We start from the raw sequence: 19,545 nt of genomic DNA on the forward strand, positions 1-19,545 counted from the left end.
TCTTTGTCCATTCACTAGAACATGTGCAGTAGAACGTGTGCAGTAATACATGTAGCTGTGCTTCTTGGGGAATAGCACTACATCACAGCATTAGATGCGCATAAAGTTTTCTTGTTATTATATGCAGATAACATGATATTTATCAAAAGTAAACCAAATAGAAGCTTGCCCCAGTAATTCTAAATGCATATTAGTTTGGGATCTACTTGGCTCTCCTCAAAAATGTGATTAAATCTATACAGTTTCCATTAACTAAAGGAACTAGCCGGTTTGATGATTGTTCAGGATTTGCTTTGAGGATGGGATGTTCTGCTACATGGGTAGACCCCTTCTTGTGCTAGTGGGTAGAATATAGCTTGGTAAGTTTAGATCCACCCCAGGTTTCTCTCAATGTAAATCTGATTTTGATTTTGCCCAAAACATGTTTTTCAAAATTTAAGAAGCATTTATTTAAAATTCAAATGGGCTGAGAAACTAGCGAGAGTAGGTTGAGACAAACTGATTTCACTATTTGGTCACTCAGGCACAATACTTATCGTTCTGGTACCCCAACCCAGACCGACCTCACGCTGGAATAGAAAGAGCCATTGCTACACCTGCTCCACTTCGAAGGATTATATCGTGCGGATTTCAATTCAGCAAGTGTGATAATGCAGTGACCAGCACATACCCCGGCTGGAAAAGTACAGCTTCAAAACTAGGTCAGAAATGTTAGTTTTCACCATTATTACCAATAACCTATGTGACTGGAATAACGATTCCTTCTGAACGACGACATTAGCACAAGGCAAAAGCTTGAAATAGAAACACTTGTCAATTATTTTCAAAATGGACACTTACAGTAAACAAAATGGACGATAGGTGATGTCTGACCGTGGGAAATATTCTTAAAATTTAGAGCACCAAACACACTGCGAGTGATCAATCTATCCGTTCCCGCTCAAGCCAATAAGGTGGAAATTGTACATAACACAATAATGGCAAAGTGCAAGGGAAGGCTGCATCCTGTTTGTAACATAAACAAATACATGCATCAAGCATACCTTTCTCCGGGTCGGCTGAACCAGATGCACACGGAAGCAAAGCATGCTTTTAAGCGATGTCAGGAAGAAAATCATAATTTTCTCCATCTGAACATGGTCCCATTCAGAGCTCCAGGAAATTCTGAGCAGGGTTTGAAGAAGTGGGTAAAATTATAGGAGAGAAGCTCTCTCTACCCCAGACGGGTCTGTTTCTCCACATGGTTGCTGGCATACTGTTTTTAGAGGCACATAGATATGTTGCAAAGAAATTTAGCTCAGAAGCAGCCCAAAAGTTGGGCTTAAAGAAATGGTATATTGTTGGGATGGTAAAGAAGCTCATGCCCAAACACTTCTAATAGCATCTAGACATACAGTTATTTGGACTCTGAAACTCTGGACTCTGAAGGAAAGGCGGTATGAATGTGAGATCTATAAGATATAGGTTGGACAATCTGTCCCAGCTACTATGCTGTTATGTCTACTTCAATTACTCATTTGTTAAATAGTCTATGATATGATATATGCATTCCCTTTATGTACAAAACTTTTAATTTTCTTGATTAATAAAAAAACAAAAAGTCTCAAAAAATCACAACCGCCATGACCCATCCTAATGGTGAAGCTTTAACTCTACTGGATGTACCAGACCAAAGAGGGGAGGGCAGCAACTACCCCGGCTCACCCTTTCCCCAGATGCATGAGCAGAAAGAAGAGCAGAAAGAATAATGAGCGCACTCACCATTTTGCACCAGCCCTCAGTGCGCCCATGGGTGACAAATATGCTGAAAGATACCCACTTCACCAACCCTGCAACCTAAAAGCAACACAAACCTTGCCCAGAGTGGATGAAGAACTTCTGGGTGCTAGCAAAGACACTTTAATTGACAGTCTTGTCTAAAGCGCTAAGAAGACATTCTCAGTGCCATTAGGGCCCTCATGACATAGCCACATTAGACATGAAAAACACGTGCCATCTGCACACTGAACCACTCACACACACGATTACATGAAGAACATGGATGCGCAGTTCTGTAGTTAGAGGACAGATACATTTACACTTTTTCATTGTTTATTATGTTTGTTCCTTAGCTTGACTGCAGCAGTGCTGAAACCGCAAAATGCAAGAGTTCCTGGTTAAAAGCTTGTAGATGCTTACATGCGAATAACTATGGAAATGTAGAAGTATTTAGATCTCCTGACAGCGCTATTACGAATTAATTCCTGCATTGTAAATGGCACACTGTGGAAGCTCTGCTCTAGCATTGGGAAAATTACAGCCAAGTACACTTGTCAGTGAAGCATGTGGCGCTGGGATCTGCACAAAGGGAATGCCCCTCACAAATCCAAGCTCAGCCAAGGTCTTGTACGGAGATAACATTCCCCATGTTGAACGACAGTAAACCCAGGCGCAGAAGCATTATTACTTCTTCATAAATACAGCTAATTCAGAGCTGGAAAGGCCCAGAGCATGAAGACAGAACACGTGGTTCAGCAGAACTGACAGCAAGCCAAGACCTGCCTCTCGGAATGAAGGACAGTTTTGCAAAACCCAGACATGATTTGAAACACATTGTAACAAGAAGGCCTGCATGTTGCATTAGAAGCGAGTGCACTTAAACGCAGTGGTGACTCACACATAATTATGATGCAGAAGAGACAGTTACTTTTTACCTTTGGAAAGTACATCTCGAGCTGAGAACAACTTGTGTCTCGGGCCTGGAGACCTTAGCTCTAGCCAATCACAGTTCAAGACCCGAGGGCTTGGGAGATCTAAACATTAAAACCGTGGGAAGACATTCACACTGCAACATTTTACAAACTAGATGATTGGGGAACAGCCAGGCCAGCCCTCTGGCACAGTAGGACCAATGAAAAGAATGTCTAAAAGGGAGCTATATGTGGCCTAATACCCAGAACCCAATCACAGAGTGAGATAGGTATCTGGGAACTGGGCCAAGCTGTGAGGTCAGCAGGGCACTGTGGGTTACAAAACTGACCTGCAAGCCAATCTCGCAGAGAGCGTGCTTGGATTTTCTTTCTCTGCGCACATCCCTGTGATTTTTTGACTAAAATAAACCACAGTTGACGTTGCTGGTTGTTTGGATCTGCATTCCTTTTTGGCAAAGGGGGAGGTGTTGGGCCTCCCATGTGTTCTGGATCCAGGGATTCCCAGTAGCCCTTCCCTACCTGGGGGCTCCTCCAACCCAACAAGACCACCAACTGAGAAATACTAGTCCCTCTTCCTCAGACCCAGTAGGATAAAATGAGTTAAAGCCTCAAAAAATCCTGCTCCAAGGAAGCCTTGCTGATTCGTCCCTGTGTGAACCACCCATGAATTTGCAAAAGCACCAGATATCGAGAGCACCACAACAAACAGTGTCCAAGACCTATTGCTGCTAATTAATGTATGGCCCTGTGAAACCCAATGGGTACTGCGGTACCCAGAGGAGTACTTCTGCTACCTGAAGTGTTGTGGCAGGACATCTACAATGTATACCGCTGGATCTGTGCCTTTACTGTATCGGAAAATTGTGCAGTATACCACCATCAGCAGCAGTTCAATTTGTCAGCATACCAGCATCGCCAGTGGCTCCAAAACCTTCATGATTGATTCCAGATCTTAATCAGGTTCAGTGCAAATGCTGCTAAAGAATCAACACACAACAGCTCCTTTGATAGTCTCTCAACTTTGCCGGAACCAAGCCACAACAGGCTACAGTTGAACACATCTGAAGATAACCTGCCCGCGGGTTCCCATCAAAGAGGTTCCGATCAACTCTGAAGGAATCCAAGAGGTCCTGAAGCAAAACTGTCATTGGGACACCATGCAGCATCAGGACCAGTGACCAACTCAGCCAACCAGAGGTTTTTCAGTGTTTCCTACTTCACATGAGAACCTAAGCCCCAGCTGAGTGAATAGAGGATCTTTGGTTATTCTAAGATTTTAATTGACCTGTAACTGCTCCAACATTTGTGCCTACTGTTTGCAAAACTGTTGTCGTTGTGCCTGTTTCAGTGCCTGACTGCCGTGGGGGCATGGATGAACCACAATTGGATGAAGTTGAATGGAGACAAGACTGAGGTGCTGGTGGTGGGCTCTCCCCTAATCCTTCACTTTGGGTGTGTTCTTTTTGGCCCTCTTCTCTTGGCCCACTTCCGGTCCTGACTGCTAAGGTCAAGAACCTGGGTGTAGTGGTCTCTATGGAGGCACAGGTCACCTAAAAATTCTAAAGAAGGTTCTGATGTTCATACCCCCTCATCGGTAGTTGCAGCCTGTAGAGAGTATGTCACCGCCGCCGCCATTTTTATCAGAACCGGGTACTCCATCAATAAGGTGGGACAGGTGGAAGAAGCTATTTGATACTTACCTGGTTGCCATAGGAGGTGATAAGTTCGTATCAGCGAGAAAAGAGGCGATTTTACTCCACAATTTGGGAACTGAAGGCAGACGTGTCTATGACGGATTACCTGATCTTCCACAGGAGGGCCAAGGGGAAGTGGACCAATATTCTATGGCAGAAAAGAAATAGGAAGTCCATTTTGAAGCTAAGAAAAACATTACGTTCAAGAGACATACGTTTTTTCAGAGGGTACAAGATCCACAAGAACCAGTGGAAAACATCATTGCAGCGTTAAGGTCTCTCAGCCATACGTGTGAATTTGGACTGCTAACGGACTCACTTATAAGGGACCAATTGGTTCGATGCACAAATAACATAAAAATACAAGAGGAACTATTGTCAAAAGATGCATCACTAGAGTCAGCTATAGACACGGCAAGAAGCATGGAACAGACCCATAAATACATGTCATCCATGAAAGGCGACAAGCTGGATGGAGAAGTGGCTGCTTTGAGAGGATTCCGCAAGGGGGTTCCAAACAAGGAAGTCAAATGTTACAAATGTGGGAGCAACCGCCACATTTCCACAAATATATTTTGCCCAGCAAGGAATATCTCGTGTTTGAAATGCAAGAAGAAGGGACATTTCGCGAGGGTTTGTCATGAATCTGGGATGGTGCAGAGCATTGAGTCAGGCGGAAGAGTACCTGAACAAGAAGAGAATCAGGCAATGGGGCAGAACAGCCAGGCAAAGCATGTACTGGAGGTGTCAGAAGTCTCGCGCGAAGGAGGTGCACCTACAAACGTATTCATGGTCAACGGAAGAGCAGTGACAATAAAGGTGGACAGTTGTTCACCGTGGACTCTGATGTCGAAGGCAACATTTCAGGGTTGCATGCAAGGAGATGTGAAACTATTGAAGGAGCACAGAATAGAACCCTATGCATATGGCAATGTGAGAATTGAGGTTCTGGGGATGTTCCAAGCCTGCATCAAATATAAGGGGAGGAGCTGCGAGTCAGAGGTGTATGTTACTCAAGAAGGTTCATCTCTCCTGGGGTGGAGTGAACAGCAGAAGTTGGGAATTAGTATACAAGCGAAAGCTGAAGAGCCTATTGGTGTGGCTGAGCTGAAAGACAAATGGGAGAAGGAATACCCAATGGTGTTTCAAGAGGAATTGGAAATGCTAAAGGGCTTTGAACATGAGATTCGACTGAAGGCTGGCGCCAGTCCAAAGGTGCACAAGGTGAGGCTGGTGCCTCATTATCTGAGTGAGAAGCTTAAAGTAGAAGTGGAGTCGTTACTACAATGAGGAATCATAGAGAAGAGTGAAAGCTCAGAATGGCTGTCGCCAGTGGTGGTCGCCGCTAAGGCAAATGGAGACATTAGGCTGTGTGTAGATCTGCGGGATCTAAATAGGAACATCTTAATAGATAGACATCCCTTGCCGATAATTGGTGACAAGTATAACATTTAAAGAGTGTGAGTGCTTGAGAGTGTGAGCTTGAAATTGACGGTTGTAGTTACTTGTGGGATATGTTGCCCTAGATATTTGGGTGCTCCATCAAAGTGGTCGAATGCTGAGGAGCAGAGAACAAGGTTTACAATTTTTGTTTACAAATTTTGTTTTGAGTTTAGGTTTCAAAGGTGTTTGTGCTCAATCAGCCAGGGGTGTGCGGGATTTAAATCGTGATGTGAAGGGTTTTAAAGGAGGTTTAAAGTGACATTTTTGAAGGAAGTGATTGAAACATGCGTAGTTCCCTAGTGATATTTTGAAATGTTACTCAGTATTTGTGTTTTAAGAACATTTGTGATGGGGGGCCTGTTGCAAGTGGTGGTGCATGATATTGATTGGTGTGCATGGATGGAGTGTAAAAGTCGTGGCCTCTGTTAACAAATGCTTAGTAGTGGAATAGAGTGTTACTGGCATGTTTAACTAACACACATTTCCTTCCACAGATGGACTTTTTATTGAAGTATAGGGTGCATAGTCAGTATTGCTAGAGTTTGGTATGTGGAAACTACAGTAGATTTTCTCTGCACTAATGTTTTTCTCCACAGGCGGGACTTTTATAATGCATAATTAATGAGAGTTTGGTTATGTTAAAGTGTACATGTGCTGATGGTTAAGCAAAGTTAATGGTTGTTGTGCTTAGAAACTTTACAGTAGTTGTCATGATAATATGAGGATTTTAGCAGAATTATTGATGTTTGTATGTTGTTTGGGTGTATGAAGTGGGGTTCTCCCAAAAAGGAGCTTGATGTACTGAGGAATACTTTCAACATGGGCACAATTGGGGTAAAGGAGTCACTGAATAGTGAAGTAGATACCCGAGTATCAGGGATACTCTGCTTAGTTGGAGGTGGTATGTGTTGAGGCACATACCGGTTTGCGATTGAAGGGTGTGAGGGAGTTGTGTGTGTGTTCTATTGGGGGACGTTGGGGTTAAGATTTGGATGAGAGTTATGGGTGCCTCTATGTTTGTAAAGTGTAGTAATGGTTTTCACTAGTTGGATGCCTCTTCTTCACTTCGTAGAAAGAGGAAGGGACATTGGTTGTAATTGTGTCACACGGCGGTGTGGATGTTCATGGAATATAGGAAGTGGTTAGCAGAATGTTCTTAGTTTGGATTAAATAAGTTACTCATCCACGCCTTGATGTCAGAGTCATTTTGCGACTCCTTATTACACAACTTGTAACGATTTCCTAGGTGCCCTTGTATGTCTTTCAGCTTACACCAGTGACTCCTTATTGCACAAATTGTAATGATTCCTCTGGTGCCTTTGTATATCCTCCAGCTCACAAGTCTTGCTAATTACTCTATGCTTAATCCACTGGGAGGCACTTTCCCTCTGCTTAATCCACTGGTAGGCACTCTAATCCACTTCTTGATTGGACCTCCCCCTCTGGTTGTGCCTAACCCCTCTCCCTCTCTGCTCCTCACCTCTCTGTCCAATGAGAGCCGGGGTGGGCGGCACCAACCAGGAACCACCGTGACTGCCGCGCAGGCTGTCCGGAGCTGAGGTGGGGAGACCATCCCCCTGCAGTGCCACTCTCCTCGCCTGCCGCGGAGACGTCCCCCTGCAGCGCCACTCCTCTCCGCCTGCTGCGCAGCTTCCGTTGGTCACCGAGACCAGATGGCAGCGTTAGGGCGTCTGGGGTACCCCGGCCCCTACTGGATTAGTAGGTGACCTGGTCAGACCCTCCTCACTCCGTGGCGATCTCTGTGCCTCGTCGCCAATTGAAAAGATGAAGGCCGCACGATAAGTATAAGTTCTTTATTTACGGAGCTTCCCGGAGCCCTTGCCAATGCTTCTGCTCCACTCGTCATAACCGCCTCGCTTTGGTCACACGGCTCTCCCGTCTAAACAATAACAAGAGAGTGCGCGTGACTGCAGCGAGGCTCCAGCATTACAAACACATGTAAATCTCTACATGCGGCCTTCATCTTTTCACAGCCCTAGTACTAAGCCGTCTGGACTACTGCAATTCATTATATCTGGCCCAGCCTAAGGGTCTAGTCCAGCGGCTTCAGCGTCTTCAGAATATGGCTGTACTGGTGGCTACTGGCTCTCCGTACGGGGCTCACATCTCTCCGGTTTTGCGCTCTTTACACTGGCTGCCTGTCAAACAGTGCATTGTTTTTACGGTCCTGTGCTTGGTGCATTGCGCCCTGCATGATCATGGGGTGGAATACCTGCGAGACAAGTTTATCCGGTATTCTCCCATGCAGCCATTGAGATCTGTGGCTGCAGGTCTACTTCTACTTGTAGTTCCCTCTTCTCAGCGTTTTTGCATTCGAGGGCGGGCCTTCGCAGTCGCCTCGGCTCAATTGTGGAACAGTCTTCCTTTAACCTTGAAAAATCTTTCGAATCACTGGGCTTTTAGAAGAGCCTTAAAAAAACATCTGTTCGAGTGAAAATATGTCTGCATTGGAATTTCCTTTCTTCCTCTCCTCCAGCGCCATGATACCTTTTGGATGACAGTTCGTTTAATAAATTAACTTAATATAACATAACACAACAAAATATACTTTCATATGGAGTGCGTCTGCTTGTGCATTGTGAATCGCGACTCGATTAACCTGTTCATCGTGGCAAGGGGCCATTTGGCAGTTCTCTCCATGGGTCGAACTGCAGAGCAATTTTTTGCCCCTTCACACCATCGCTTTGAGCCTTAGGCTGGATAACCGGACCTAGTGCAGCACATTAAAATTGCTGTATTATATTGCATTTGAGTAATTTGCACCAGTGGTACAGGAGAATCTTGCATATGCAGAGGGTAAATTGTGCTGGGTGACCTGTTCCATGTATTCCATGTATTATGCTGACATTTGTTTTAAATAACTTGTTAATTAATGCAAGATGAAGGTCATGTTACGCAACCTAGGTAAAACCAGGGACACCACCCACTGGAATTTGCATTAGGAAACAAATTGCCCTTGGTTTTAAATAACTTGTTGATTAAGTTCAAGATGAAGGTCATGTTACGCAACCTAGGTAAAACCAGGGACACCACCTACTGCAATGTGCATTAGGAAACAAGTTGCCCATTATGAAATATGCACCACAGCAGGCATCACACAGATGAACATGCTTGAGATCCAGCAACTCTCCAGCTAGGATCTCAAAAACAGGCTTCCACCCTCCCCCACTAGAAGGCTGCTCGGTTATGCATTCTCCAAGGTATGATATGATATGATATGGCATGTATAACGCGCCTATACACAAGTGTTTCAAGGCGCGGTAAAGAAAGGTCTTGATAGAAACACACAGCAGCACATTTGCAAGCGACCAGAGTCACATCCTTTTAACATTACACTGATCAAGGAGACTCGTAGTTCAAGAAGGGAGACCTTTAAATGTATGGGAAACTAAACAGAAAAGTGTGCAAGGATTCCTCCCTTTCCTAATAATGCATACATGTAATCAGATATGTGCAGCTCGGATGCAAAAGTGTGCGTTCCCCGAAAAGCGTATATATTCGTGCCCGTTGTAAGTTTGCATTGAACCCCTTGCAACACATCAATGCATTGTTGTTGCTGACGTGGGCAAGTGGGGTTTCCCAGAGATCCAGAAGCTGACTGGCGCCTCTCCCGTCGGCGCTGAAGCCACAGTCTAGCACAATGCACCTCTACCGAGAAAATGTGCGTGGACGTTTGCACCGAAAAAACAACTCACATATAACACGTTGCACTTGTCGGGGCCGCATGTGCTTGGAATTGCCAGGCATGCGAAGGTGTGCGGGTTTATTAACCATCTCAGCGTAGAAACTTTCGGGGTTTCTTGATTGCCAAGCCCTGAGACCTCTCCACAAGCCTTGGGATTGCAGACAGTCGGCGAATTTGGTATGTGCCGCCCCCGCTATCTCCACCTACACCACGCTCTGTCGTGGCATCACTGGTCAGGCGTCGGAGCAGAGCAGGTGTGCAGACTCTGAAACATTCCCATTGCTTACCTTACACTGGGGGGACTTCTCCGCTCCCGCTCGAAGGCCACGGATTGGCACACCGATTGCCTTGAGACGCGCAGACCCACCATAGACTCTCTTAATAACCCGACGGCTCCTCAGCAGTAACTGCGCACTCGACGCACCGCTCCCTGGGTTCATTGTGCAGCACACCCTGCGTGGAGAAGGCCGGGAGTTGACTTTTCCGATGACTGCGTATAATTAATTACCCCATCAAACAGGTTCTGTTCGACACGACACAGATTCGTTGGTACACGGCTTCAACCTTTCGCTGGAGCGCTTCCGATGCTCAGCAGAAATATAGAATGACAGGGGCTTGTGGGGCCGGCTGCACTGACCCCACAGATCCTGTTTAAACGTGTACCTGGAACGCGAGGAATCCCACCGAGAGGCACTGGTAAAACCGGTCCCAAGCGTAGCGCGCCGTCATTAACCAGCCTTATTTGTAATTCAATATGAAACGGTAACTCTGGTGCGTTTCTATGCGACATTACTTCAATGGAGTCATCACATTTTATGGCGGCTTCGAAAACCCCACTGAAAAAAAATTCTACGTGAAATGTGAATGCAGAATGTTCCATTTCACCCACTTATGACAACGCTTAGCCATCCCCAGAAGTTCACCTTCAGTTCAGAGACCCTGAGAAATACATTGTGGATATTCAAATTAGCACAAACGCATTGCCTTTTGTTCCAAAACATTGGGCCTCATTACAAGTGTGGCGGTCCGGAAATAAAGGTGCAGGTCGCACCGTACCGGCATCCTTTCTGAGCCGCCATACTACAACTCTGCCTCCCTGTGCCGTTGTACCCGGGAGGTGGGAGGAAAAGTTGTCACGGAAGCACCAGCACCATTAGCGTGGCGCCGTTTGCTTCTGTGTCCCCATTACCATGGAGTCCTGTAGGACTGTGTGGGAATGGGGACGTACTCTTTCCTCCGCCTGATAGCCCGGGGTGGCTGGGACTTGTAATGTCCCAGTGGCACCGGGATCTCAGGCGGCGGAAACAGTGTTACGAATCCGGTGGCAACCCGTCGGAGGTCCCAGCGGGTCTCTGCCGGACTAGTAATGAAGCCCATTGTCTTTATTTTATGCGGCAGTGCTATTTGATTTATATCCTTGGAACAATACAGAACCCGAGTCAATAAAGTAAACAAACACAACTCTGGTCTGACACATGATACAACAATGAAGTTGGCTGTGATTTAGGGTTTTTTCTCAGGTAAAAAAGAAATTGTACCCTCCATTATGACATCACCCCATTTCATCACTCTAGTGTGCTGTAGCACCTTGGCACTTGTCTCATGCGCAGAATGGAATTACCATAGTAAATGACTTCAGAACCAAATAAACGGACAGGCTAAAATAATATGGCAAAAGTACTACTTTATTGTCAGCTCAAAGAAAGTAGACAAATCTGGTGACCATACAAAATGCAGTGGCCTGTTTGGAGCTGTTTCATCAGTATTAATCACAGCGGCAATGCATGTGTGAGAGGTGGCAGGTAAAATGATTACGAACATTGATGGTGACTGTTTTTAAGATTGTTCTAACCCTTTTTTTTTAAATGAGGCCAGTCACTTGAACTGTTCTTTTTATGTATTTTAATAATATGAATGTAAAGGTGTATGTTGTTATATGTTAATGAGAGAAGGATGCGAGCCATCCAAAAACGCACTTTAAAAAAATAAATAATCCAGCTCACATACTCTCGGTTACTTTTCCCTTACACAAAGACTTTATACTTCGATGTACATCAGCTATAATGTCATCCTACGTGGCAAACAGTAAAACCTATCAAGGTGAGGGATTGGTTAGGGGTACATATATATCTATATAATCAGAGATTCGGGACCCTCTGCGGCAAAGCCCACGCAAGACAAGGCCGCAGTGTTGAGCGACGCAGGTTCACAGGAGACTGCCCGACTTTCTACGTAACATGTTTGTTACTTCCAGGATACCGAGCCTATGAAATCCAAGGTTCGGGACCGTCTGCGGCAAAGCCCTCGCATGATAAGGCCACAGTGTTGAGCGATGCATGTTCGCAGGAGACACTGCCTGACTTTCCACATAACACGTTTGTTACATCCACGCTACCGAGCCAATATAATCCGAGGTTCAGGACCCTCTGCAGCAAAGCCCTTGCAGGACAAGGCTGCAGTGTTGAGCAATGCATGTGTTTGCTGATGAATGGGTCTGCGGCGTAGACTGTGAGTGCGGACGTTTCACCCTCCTGGGTGGGCCCCCAAGTAAGAAGCTGCGAGTTTGCTAGCTGCTCTGGACTTCCTTGCCTCCCTCCTGCACCCTCCACCCTCGCTTCACGTGTGTTCTCACCCCTCTCACACCCCTCCCTTGCGCCGCACATTGCCTTAGTGCATACTCTGTAGCCTGCCTTGTCCCCCACAATCCTTGATTGCATGGCTCCTCGCTCCCTTCTGATGGCGTGTCCTCGATATACCCTCGCAATCCCCTGGCCGCATGCTACACGCTTGCTTTGAGCTCTCGCCTGCGCGGTCCCTCACAATGCCTGATTCGTGGTTCCTTGTCACCCCATGTTCACGTGTCCTTGCTTCCTCCTCGCGCCCCTGACCGTGTTCTCTGCGCTTGCCCTGCTCCAAGTCTGAATGGTTCCTGACAATCCGTGTTTGCATGGTTCCTTGCAAATCCCTGATCGCGTGTCCGCGCATCCTCCTGCGATCCCTTGACCACATGCCCAATGCTTGCCCCGCTCCATAGCCCATGTGGTCCCTTCGCAATCCTTGATTGCGTGGTTCCTCGCAACTCCGTTTCACGTGCCCTCGCAACTTCCTCACAATTTCTTGCCTCGCCCCCGATTGCGTGGTCCCTCTCAATCCTTGACTGTGTGGTTCCTCGCATCTCCCTTATCGCATGTCCTCTCAACTTCCTTGCGTTCCCTAACTTTGTGCCCCGTGCATTGTCTCGCACTGCCCGCGTCGTCCCTCGTAATGCTTGACTGTGTGGTTCCTCGCAACTTCTTTGCGTTGCCCTGACCGTGTGGTCCATGCACTTCCTCGCGCCCCCCTCCTCACCGCTCTGCTCCTACGCACCCTCTGTCCTGCCTGGACTGCCCTGATCACTGTTTGTCCTACTGTCCTGTTTTCTGCTGTATCTTTGCCTACTTAGGTGGTCACTCTTTATTGCTGTTGTCTTTTCCTCACTGACTGCCCTGTTTTGCTTACACAGCCTGTATTTCTCATTATATTCCTCCCTCATCTAGGTCTGCTTTTGCCATTATCTCCTGCGTTGGCTGCCCTGTCCTATATTGTACTGCTGTGTGTTCCATTGCACTCGTCCTTCCTCCAGGTTCTCATTTGCCAAATACTTTGTCCTTGTTGTTTTTGTTTTTGTCTTCTTAGCAAATCGTTCCTTTAGCAAATTGTTCTACTATTGTCTGAGCTCTTGTCATATTGGTCAATTGTCTACTATTGTCTCGTCCCTTTTTGTCTCGTCTGCCTGCACCCCTCCCTGTGTCCTACCCTAGTGTCTCCCCACCTCCCCCCCCTTTCTTCTTCTCTCCTCTCCCTACTTACTCTATGGTGCTCTCTGTTTCACCTATCTTTTCTAACTGCTTCTCTATTGACTGTCCTACGCTCCTCACTAAATCTGGTAGGAAGAAGTTTAAAAAGGACATCCTGATCTCCAACCCAGGCATCCCTATCCTTTTTGTCATTCCCTCGCCAGACCTATCGACTCTTCATATGGTCTCTGTGCTTTCTCCTTTCTCTTCTTCTCCCATTAATGATGGCACCTGATGGAAGGCCCTCCTGGCCCCCTTCCACTCCTCTATGGTCATCATTACCTCTGGTCAATCCCTCACCTCTGGCATCTTCCCCGATGCCTTCAAAATAGCGCATGCTAAGCCACTTCTAAAAAAGTCATCCGTTGACCCGCTTGACCCCAAGAATTACAGACCGATCTCCAATACCAGATTTCTTGTGAAACTCAGTGACCGGACTGCATACTCCCAGTTCAACTCCTTTGTAGAATCCAACTGCCTCCTCAACCCTGCACAATCAGGCTTCAAACCACGCCATGGGAGTGAAACCACTCTGATATCGATCTGGGATGATCTCAAGGTCACTGCAGACGCTGATGGCTGCACAGCATTGATTCTCCTCGATCTCTCTGCAGCCTTTGATACGGTTAACCACTCAATCCTCCTTGACCGCCTTCACTTCCTAGGAATCTGTGGCACTGTTCTCAAATGGATCGTCTCCTTCCTCAGCACCAGAAAACAAACAACCCTCCTCTCCCCTCATGTCTCAACTGCTCGCTCAGTGAACACTGTAGTACCCCAAGTCGCATGCCCGTCTGCTCTCCTTTTCAACCTCTATATGACCACCCTACCAGGAATCATCCACATGCACAACATCTCCTGTTACAACTACACTGACGATACCCAAATCATCCTTAGGATACCCAATTCAGGCACCAAAGCCATTCCCGACCATGAAGCCTGTCTCCACAATATTGATCGATGGATGACAATAAACAACCTCCTTCTGAACCCTGCTAAAACCGAAATCATGGTGTGCGGCAATACTGCCCTTCTTTCACATCCACCCTCATGGCCCCCATCCCTCGGCCTACCCGAACAGACTTGCCACAGTTATGTCTATTGTGATGACAAGATGGACTATGTCAACTCCCTATACCTAGGAGCGCCGGCATACCAACTCACCAAACTCCAAAGAGCTCAAAATACGGCTGCAAAATTGCTCCTTGCCCTGGGTCAAAGAGACCACATCTCACCAGCTCTCTGAACCCTCCACTGACTTCCAGTCGGACGAAGGGCCACCTTCAAGACGCTATGCATCACTCACTGAGCAGTGCACAAGGACAGGCCAATATACCAACAAGAGAATATAAAACCATACCTCCCATCCTGCACCCTAAGATCAAGCACTGCCCTCCTTCTAGTGATTCCAACCTCTAAATCTGTCCGAATTGGAGGATCTGCCTTCTCAACCTTGGCCCCAACACTGTGGAACTCACTTCCCCCTCATATTCGACACACCCAGGACTATATGACATTCCGCAAAGCTCTAAAAACGTGGCTCTTTCCGTGATACCACCCACAACCTCATGAAGCGATTGAACCCAGCCACCCGATGACAAATGCCCAATGAGATTCGAACAATGTCATCAATGAATTCACCTATTCATTCGCTATTAAGCAACCAAATGCATGAAATGCAGAATATCGATCTCCTCAGAACATAACTCCATGCAAACACTCTCATCCCATATCACAGTGCTTACTCTCTACTGTACACTATCAAGCAATTAGAGTGCGGCTACACCCCTCGATCAATTCGGCCTAGCTGCTCACATACGAACATTACCCCATGTACACCTCATCATTCTAATAAAACGCAGCTATATCCCATGACAAACTGGCCTAGCTGCACACATAAGCATCCTACAGGCCAAACACAGCCAGAACCCAGTCTTGGTGTCCACCTACCAGATTGCACACATTCAACCGACATCAATATAACCACACCTAATGCTAGGATGTAGCTACCATCAGGCAATTACATCAGCTGGACACATAACTGGTGCACCCAAGCACCCTACGACACCCTAATCTTTCAACTGACCTGGACTATGGTCCCTGAGGGCGTTCAACCTACCATTGCTATATAAATGCCAAATAACATAACATAACATAACATAACATAACATAACATTAAGGTTTAACGGAATGGTACCGTCTTGGTCCAAGGCCCTCAGGCCAACCTTCTCCTCTTTGCTAGACGCTTCCCATGCCTCATCAATTTAATTTCTTCTCCTGCTCTCTACTCTCTTTCCTCCACGGCTTCCTTGCCCCCCCCCCCGCTGTCTCTTCGTTGGCTACCTTGCTGTTTCTCCTTGGCTACCTTGGCCTCTTCTTTTTCCTCTTCTGCCCCCCTCGGGCTTCTTCTACACCTCTGAAGGGAGTACCTCTAATTTGTACCCCTCCCCTAAAAGGCTTTCGAGGACGGCAACCTTCTCCATATTGCCACTCTCAACTCTTGTTCCTCTGTCAAACACTCCTCTGGCATCTGCCGCCTCCTGGAAGAACTTGACCTCGATGTCCTCGGTCTCACCGAGACATGGCTCATGGCCAGCTCTGTCACAAGCTTTGACACTCTCCTCCCTGATAGCTACAAGATCCTCTCCACGGCCAAATCCAAACATTCCGGAGGGGGTGTTGTCTTGATCTTCTGGGAGTGAATTCCTGCCTCTGTCATTCACATGCAGCCTACTCCTCTTTCCAATGCCTCGTCTGCAGGTTCTCTCTCTCTCCTCGCCATTCCCTTACTGTGGCTACCATCTATCGGCCACCTTGTCAGATCTCCTCCTTCCTGTGTGAGTGGGCGGACCTCACTTCCTCCCTCCTGGTCTCCACCACTCAGCTCCTCCTTCTTGGAGACTTTAACATCCACCTGGATGCTTCCTGTCCTTCCTCTGGACTCTTTCGCAACCTCTTTGACTCTCTCTCACTCCATATCCTCCCCTCTAGCCTGACTCATTCTGCAGGGCATAGTCTGGATGTTCTTATCTCTTCTGACCTTCCTCTTTCAATCCCTCTCACCACTCCTCTCTCCTGGAGTGATCACTTTCCCCTTTACTCCCATCTCACCCTCTCTACCCCTCAGGCCAAGCCAACTCCAGCACTGCCAGCTACCTTCTCGGTTATCTCACCCATGAAGCGTGTGTCAGTTGAGGCTTTCGCTGCCACTTTCTCACCTCCCCTCTCCCTTCAGCTGACACAGACCCTGCCACAACCCTTTCCACATCTGATACTCTTGATGTTCTTGCCCCTGTCATGAGGATTCACTTGAAGCCCAAAGCCAAGTGCAACTCCTAGTACGACTCAGACCTCGTCACTCTTAAACGCAAGTGCAGAGTGGCTGAGAGGAAATTGCATGCTTCTGGAACATATTCTGACACACTGGCCTGCCGCCTGCTCCAAAGGCAATACCGGCTCTCTGTCTGCACCAAGAAGAGAGCCATCATCCAAGCCAGCGTCTCTTCTGCGCATCCTACAACTCGGCCAAACTTTTAAAAATCTGCAAGGAGCTGACAATCTTGCTGCAGTCTCTACCTCTCCTGTTCCCTCCCAGACCTTCTGCATTGTCCTGGCTTCTCAATTCATCTCTAAAACTCAGAACATCCTGTCCTCTCTCTCTTTCTCTCCCCCTCCCCCTCTACTGCCCGCTCTGCCTCTGGCCCCTCTTGGACACCTCTCCTCCCTCCTTCTCTGCATTTCTCCTGTTCTCCCCAGACAAACTTTCTAGACAAGTCTGATTATGGAAGTCTCGTCAAAACAGGTTCTCCCCTGTTCCTCCAAAACCATCAAGGACCACATTGACACCCTGGCTCCTAATCTGGCTGACTTCTGCAACCATTCCTTTGCCACTGGAGTCTTCCCTTCCCCCCTGAAGCATTCCCTTGTGCACCCTCTTCTTAAGAAACCCTCAGCCGACCCCTCCTGCCCAGCTATTGCCTGATCTCCATCACTCCTTTCCTGGACAAACTTCTGGAAAAGCTGGCCATATCCCAGCTTAATCTTCACACTGAATCTGTTGGTTCTCTCCATGACCATCAGTCTGGCTTCAGAGCTGCCATAAGCACAGAAACTGCAACCTCGATTCCAATACCCCCTGTGTCCTCATCTTACTTGATCTCTCTTCTGCCTTTGACATGGTCAACCATGCCATCCTGCTCAACCGTCTTCGGGATAACCTGGGTATCATCGATCAGGCCCTTGCTTGGCTGACCTCTTTCCTCTCTGATCGACACTGCCAGGTCACACTTGGGTCCTTCCTCTCCGCTATCTCTCTCTCTCTACCTGTGGTGTTCCCCAGGGGTCTAACCTCTCTCCCAGGCTGTTCAACTAATACCTAGCACTTCATGCCCACCGGATTGCTGCTCTCTGCCCCAACTTTCAGTGCTATGCGGATCACACTCAGGTCATTTTCAGGCTCCCTTCTGTGACCTCTTCGCCTTCTCTCATTTCTGACTGTCCGTCCTATCCAGGAGTAGTGTGCAGCCAATGATCTATGCCTTAATGCCAGTACGACTGATATTCTTATCATCAGCACACCTGCTCCCTCCTTTCCTGTCACTCTATGGCCAGTCTCTCTTGGCCCTCTTCCTGCTCCCACCTGTGAGGTTAAAAACCTTGGGATCATCTTCGACTCCACACTCTCCTTCTCTCCTCACATCTCTGATGTCTCTAAGAAGTCACACTACCAGCTGCACCGCATCAGAGGTATTCTTCGTTTCCTCTCCTTCCCCCAGAAGCTCACTGTCTCCAGAGCTCTGGTTCTCTCTAGGCTGGACTGCTGCAACAGCCTCTTTCTAAATCTGCCTGCCTCTACTCTCCGCCCTCTGCGACACATCCAAAACAGGACTGCGAGACTTGTCCTTGGCCTCAAGCCCAGGGATCGTATCTCTCCAGGAATGAAATCCCTGCACTGGCTCCCAGTGGCTGCAAGGATTAAGTTCAAAACCCTTTGCATTGTCCACAATGCCTTCTGGGGCCTGATGCCTCAATACCTTCAACTCTCTCTTTGTAAATATCTTCCTTCTCGAGCTCTTCGCTCATCTGCCTTCAACTCCCTCAGGGTCAGTCGCTTCTCCAAGCAACAAGTTGGTGGTAGTTCTCTTTCTTTGGCTGGGGCCTCCCTCTAGAACAGCCTCCCTGCCTCTTTGAAACTTGAGGAGAACCATCTCTGGTTCCGGAAACACCTCAAGACCTTCCTCTTTGCTTCTGCGTTCTCTCTTCCTCTCCCCTGCTGAACTCCTGGCTGAAACTGAAACTGCACTGGTCACTTGGCTAACCTCTGATCTCGGGCCCAGGTCCCCTCCCCGCCAGTTGCACACCTGCACTCCCCCCCTGTGAGTCTTTGCACTCGGGGGCTGTTTCTGTATCCCTAGAGTCCCCTACCAGCACTTGACACTTGATGTCTGCACTAACCCGTGCACTTGCCACCAGCTCGCCATACTTTTTATTTATTGGTTTTTATTTATTTTCACTGTTGATCCAATGTACTGCGCTGCCCCCTCCTCGTTCCCCTCGCACTTTTCCCCTCCCCCTCCCCTGCACTTGCGCGATCTCAATGTCACCTGGCCTAGTAAGATCGTTGTCTTTGTCTTCCCTCTTTTCCCCCTCGCCTTGTCACGCCTTGAAACACTTGTGTAGGCACGTTATAAATGCCACATCATATCATTTCATTTTTGGAAAGCCTTCAATCTGAAGATCACTTTGGGGAATTACTAATGCAGAAACATGTATGATTACTATAGGGCATATTCCTCCCCATTTCATAAGCAGTTGCATATAAACTTTAGATGCCCAGGCCCAATAGTAGTCCATCAGCACAGCAGTTCCTCTATCCATTCCTGGGACATCAATTATCTGGTTACATCTTTATTTTCTCCAATTTTAACCCATCCTCTATTTCTGAAACATATTGTGGTATTACTTATTGGTAATATGGAAACAGGCCCTGCTTCATCCTTGACCCATGTTAGTAGTTTAGAATACTTAGCCCATAACTTTAGGTATATGCTGTTTACTATTTGCACTATGCTTACTTATTCCTTCTTCAATAAATGTGCGGTGCAAGATAACATTCCTTCTTCCCATCCTGTACTGGTGACAACTTGTCCATATACCAATAGCTGAGGTCTCTCCCA

General features: G+C 47.3%; 1 protein-coding gene across 2 annotated transcripts in view; it reads right to left on the reverse strand.

Annotated features, from left to right (window-relative positions):
• The window catches only part of LOC138582997 (proton channel OTOP2-like), a 283,265-nt gene that overhangs the window by 242,021 nt on the left and 21,699 nt on the right, over positions 1–19,545 (reverse strand). Inside the window, exon 1 of one of the 2 annotated variants that reach the window (XM_069654847.1) lies at positions 9,821–10,134. The exons of the other annotated variant lie outside the window; for it this stretch is intronic. The gene's annotated coding sequence lies outside the window, so the exon portion shown is untranslated. Of the gene's footprint in view, positions 1–9,820; positions 10,135–19,545 lie in introns of those variants that run through there. 2 annotated transcript variants of the gene reach the window in all.

The sequence above is a fragment of the Ambystoma mexicanum genome, chromosome 3q, assembly GCF_040938575.1.
Source record: "Ambystoma mexicanum isolate Mex_15411 chromosome 3q, UKY_AmexF1_1, whole genome shotgun sequence".
NCBI lineage: Eukaryota > Metazoa > Chordata > Amphibia > Caudata > Ambystomatidae > Ambystoma > Ambystoma mexicanum.